This window comes from Bos javanicus, chromosome 3 (genome assembly GCF_032452875.1).
Source record: "Bos javanicus breed banteng chromosome 3, ARS-OSU_banteng_1.0, whole genome shotgun sequence".
Lineage (NCBI taxonomy): Eukaryota > Metazoa > Chordata > Mammalia > Artiodactyla > Bovidae > Bos > Bos javanicus.
In genome coordinates this window covers 37,089,852-37,095,070 of record NC_083870.1, presented here as the reverse complement: position 1 = coordinate 37,095,070, position 5,219 = coordinate 37,089,852, and the positions used below count along the sequence as shown (strand labels likewise).

Genomic DNA, 5,219 nt, shown 5'->3' with positions numbered 1-5,219 from the left:
CACATCTGATTTGTCCCAATCAGTCTTCTTAGAATTATCAAAACTTTTCTTCTGGTAAAGATGAATTTGACTTATTATAGAAAGAAAGTTCTTTGAAATCTGCTGCTTAACTCATTTTCTTTTGAAAAAAGTAAACTTCAAGGCACCATAGTGCAAGAGGTAAGTTTTTCATTTATGATTATAGAACATTTATAGACTTCTTGTGCTTCCTCTCTAATTCCCAATTTATTTTAAAGAACAAAAACTACGTTTATCATTTACTTTGCTTAAAGTTAACCACATATCCTGGAATCACATCAGAATTAGACAATTTGATACATGGTTGTGCCTTGACATCTGCACACTGGGATGAAAGGTGAGGACCCACACACATGAAGTTCCATCAAGTTCTGAGCATAAGGACTCTCCTCTTGGGAGTGTTCAGGGCTCCGAGAAAGCAATTCCGCCCCCCTCCCCAGGATATGTTTTAAAATATTGTCTGAATAAGTAATTAAAAACAAACAGTGCTGAGTGAAGAGTTCCTCTTCTTTAGTTGAATCTGGGAGGTCTGAGTGTTCCCGGAGCCCCCATGGGTACATGTCAGTATTGGCGAATTCCTCGAAGTTGAGTATTCCCTTATGTGTGTGTGGGAGCCAGTGGGAGTTAATCAAAGTTTCATCCTGCTCCACTTCCAGGATACTTCAGTCTGGCATTAGTGAAAGCATAATTGGCAGGGCCCACGGCTTGAGATCAAGGCATAAATACACTTTCCCTGGGAGAAGGGTTGGACGTGGCTTGACTGAATGGGTGAAAATCAAAGTAAGAGGGAGGAGGATCACAAGCCTCTGTATCTGCTAGTGTACATCTGCCTTCAGCTACAAATTCTGGGCATCTGAGGACCAAACATGGTTTCCAAACTTTCAGATGGCATCTGTCTCCTTAGCATCACCTGCTGCAATCTTCTTTCTTGTGCTTTTCTTTGTATTTCATCTGAGTGATTTGTTGTCTTAATTTGTTCGCTTCTGCCTGATAAGATTCAACAACTCACTCACTCTTCTCCACATCTACACACACTGCCTGTGTGAAGGGTGATATAAACCTATGATAACCCTGATGTCTTTCATTACTCCATCATTGTTAAAATAGTCAAAGTCAGTGCCATGTTCTTTAGCAACTGGCATGACTTAATATTTGTCACTGAAGACACTTTGTACTCATTCTGGCTAATGTTGCCTAGATTGGCAATAGCAAAGGATTTCCTTTGATTATATTTTTCCTTAATCTGTGAAGAAACTGTTCTAAAGCATAAGGGGAATTGATGGCTGTGGAGATGAAACTGAAGAGACTGAAAAGAAGATTGGTTCTTGGGGAGAAACCTGGGGAGCTGCTTATGGAAAAACTCTCTGAGTGTTTCTGCTGCATGTTTTGCGAGAATCTGTACCCATCAGTAAATTTCTTCATCTGATATTTAAGGATATCATGCAAATTGTCTTCATTAACTTTTCTCTTGCCTAGTGATAAAAACCAAAAAGTTTTGAAGCAGGCTAATAGTTTCAATTACTTGCAGAAATTCTGTGTTGTTGGTTTGTAAGTTACCAATGCTAAAGCTTTCATCTTGTCTTACCTTTTCCAGCAAAAATCCTTCCTTGAATCAGTTCAGTTCAGTCCCTCAGTTGTCTCTGACTCTTTGCTCAAACTCATGTCCATTGAGTCGGTGATGCCATCCAACCATCTCATCCTCTGTCATCCCCTTCTCCTTCCACCTTCAATCTTTCCCAGCATCAGGGTCTTTTCCAATGAGTCAGTTCTTGGCATCATGTGGCCAAAGCATTGGAGTTTCAGCTTCAGCTTCAGTCCTTCCAATGAATAATCAAGGCTGATTTCCTTTAAGATTAACAGATTGGATCTCCTTGCTGTCCAAGGGACTTTTGAGAGTCTTCTCCAACACCACAGTTCTAAAGCATCAGTTCTTCAGCACTCAGCTTTCTTTATAGTCCAACTCTTACATCTATACATGGCTACATGGACCTCTATCAACAAAGTAATATCTCAGCTTTTTTAATATGCTGTCTAGGTTGGTCATAGCTTTTCTTCCAAGGAGCAAGCATCTTTTAATTTCATGGCTGCAGTCACCATCTACAGTGATTTTGGAGGCCAAAAAAATGAAGTCTGTCACTGTTTCCATTGTTTCCCCATCTATTTGCCATGAAGTGGTGGGACTGGGATCCATGATCTTAGCTTTTGAATGTTGAGTTTTAAGCCAACTTTTTCACTCTCCTCTTTCACTTTTCATCAAGAGGTTCTTTAGTTCTTCTTCACTTTCTGCCATAAGGGTGGTATTATCTGCATATCTGAGGTTATTGATATTTCTCCCAGCAATCTTGATTCCAGCTTTTGCTTCATGCAGCCCAGCATTTTGCATGATGTACTCTGCATATAAGTTAAATAAGCAGTGTGACAATATACAGCCTTGACGTACTCCTTTTCCTATTTGGAATCAATCTGTTGTTCCATGTCCTCAGTTCTAACTGTTGCTTCTTGACCTGCATACAGATTTCTCAGGAGGCAGGTAAGATGGTCTGGTGTTCCTATCTCTTAAAGAATTTTCAACAGTTTGTTGTGATTCAAACAATCAAAGGCTTTGGCGTAGTCAATAAAGCAGAAGTAGATGCTTTTCTGGAACTCTCCTGCTTTTTCGATGATCCAACGGATGTTAGCAATTTGATCTCTGTTTCCTCTGCCTTTTCTAAATCCAGCTTGAACATTTGGAATTTCACAGTTCACATACTGTTGAAGCCTGGCTTGGAGAATTCTGAGCATTAGTTTGCTGGCATGTGAGATGAGTGTAATTGTGCAGTAGTTTGAATTGTGAAGTAGTTTGGCATTTCTTTTCTTTGGGATTGGAATGAAAACTGATCTTTTCTAGTTCTGTGGCCACTGCTGAGTTTTCTGAATTTGCTGACATACTGAGTGCAGCACTTTCACAGCAACATCTTTTAGGATTTGAAATAGCTCAACTGGAATTCCATCACCTCCACTAGCTTTGTTCATAGTGATACTTCCTAAGGCCCACTTAACTTCACATTCCAGGATGTCTGGCTATAGGTGAGTGATTTATACCTTCCTTGAATGGTCCATTTCAAGAAATAGTGACCTTCCTTTAATGGTTCCTAACAAATCCTACTTAGGCTGGCATGTCCAATTTGATCAATGGAGATCAAATTGACTCTGGAAAGAAAGGACAATGGAAAGCAAATGAGAGTCTGCCTAGCCTAGGCTGGTGCTTGGGTCCCCAGCTTATGATGAAGGCAGACCTCAGAGAAGGCACTGACCTAGGGACCTCAGCGTGGGGCTTGGAGCAGTCCCCATGGGTGTTTATATGTAGAGTTCAGAAAAAAATCCATTTTATATTTTCAGTATATGTTATCAACCCAATTTAAGATCCTTCAGATTTTTTATAGAGGTTTTAAACCATTCAAATTTATTATTCTAATTGTTATTTAGATGTCATCTGCTATAATCCTATTTTATGCTCTTACTTTACTGTTTTCTTAATTACCTAATTACTTATTTTGTAATGTATTAAAAGTTTTGAAATATAGGACATTCTTTTTTCCATGCTGCCTTCAAAAAAAAAGAGTTGAACATTTTTATAGCTTCTTGCTTCTCCCTTACCTTCTGACTCTTCCCACATATCTGTATTTCATCTTGAAGTCAGAGTCCATTAATTGTCACTTGTTTTTCTTTTGTATCCTACTCTGATCCAGCAGTTATACCAGTTAAGATTTCAGTACTAGTTCTCCTTTAATTTTGATGTTCTGTATTCTAATTTATTCTTATTAGTCTTTCTCCTATCTTAATGATGTGGTTTGCTGCTGCTGCTGCTAAGTCACTTCAGTCGTGTCCGACTCTGTGTGACCCCATAGACGGCAACCCACCAGGCTCTCCCGTCCCTGAGATTCTCCTGGCAAGAACACTGGAGTGGGTTGCCATTTCCTTCTCCAATGCATGAAAGTGAAAAGTGAAAGGGAAGTCGCTCAGTCGTGTCCGACTCGAGCGACCCCATGGATTGCAGCCTACCGTGCTGCAATTGCAGCCTACCGGCTCCGCCGTCCATGGGATTAATTAAGCCTAATTGTTTCTTCTCAAAAACAATAGCCACACTTAGTGGATATTCCATTATTGGTACAAAACAGTACCTATAACTTTGAAAAATCAATCAATTAACTCTTCATGTTCATCAGTGATTCCATGAGTCTTTTTGAATTTCTGAGACATATTTAGGTATACCCTATACAGTATGTTTTTATATATAAGACTAAAGGATGATCAATTTAGATAAAACAGGAATTTGTTTTAAGTGAACAAAATGCTAAAAAATACAAAAAGAAAAAAGACGTTGTTGAGCTCAAAGTGCAGAATTCCACATTTAAGATTGTAGATTACATCTCCCAGTGTTTTATTAAGGAGAGGATATTTAAATAAATTGTGCAATCCATATTTGTTTGTTATGTTATTTCATTGTGTTTAGTATTGAAAATTAAAGTTAAAATTGTTAATGTCTTTCAGTAGTAGCTTATATTTGTACATTTTACTTTGAACATACTAGGTCTTTTTTTAAATTTCTCTTAGTTCCCAATATTGAAAATTTATTTCTTCTAGCTCTAGGTTTTTTATTTTATTTATTATATCTTTGCTTATTTATTCATCCTTCTTTGTTCTGTGTTTTTCTCTGCGGACTTCTCTTACTTACACAGTATATTTTTATTCTCCATTTCCTAGTGGAATAAAATTGCTCCAATCTGTTTTCTATTTCACTTACTTGATTTTTTTCAAGGCTAATTCAATGACACCATGTTAAATGTTTTCAATGCTTATTTTATTTTTTATACAGAAATTATTTCCATCTTTCTTGGATCATTGTTAAGATCCAGCTTCAGTTTACTAGCCATTGATATGAGTTGTTTTTATAAAACTTTCTAGGAATTCATATGAAACTCCCTCTTTAAGAATTCATATTACCTTTAAATTTTGTGATTTTTCTTTTTCTTTGATGTTATAGAATATTTTGTTTGCTTATTTGTTTTAAAGTAGAACTGAATTTTAAAAATTAATACTATCTGTTAATTATTAATACTCTCTATTATTAATCTTCTGGGATACAGAACTTGAAACAGACATAAATGTCCCAATGTTTGTAACTGGAAAGTGGACCAGCTTAAGAAGTTCCCTTTACTTGC

At 37.2% G+C, this 5,219-nt stretch overlaps 1 pseudogene; it reads right to left on the bottom strand.

Moving 5' to 3' along the window:
- Positions 1 to 204: 204 nt before the first annotated feature.
- Positions 205 to 4,159, bottom strand: LOC133245174 (BRISC complex subunit Abraxas 2-like; annotated as a pseudogene).
- Between the last annotated feature and the right edge of the window lie 1,060 nt (positions 4,160 to 5,219).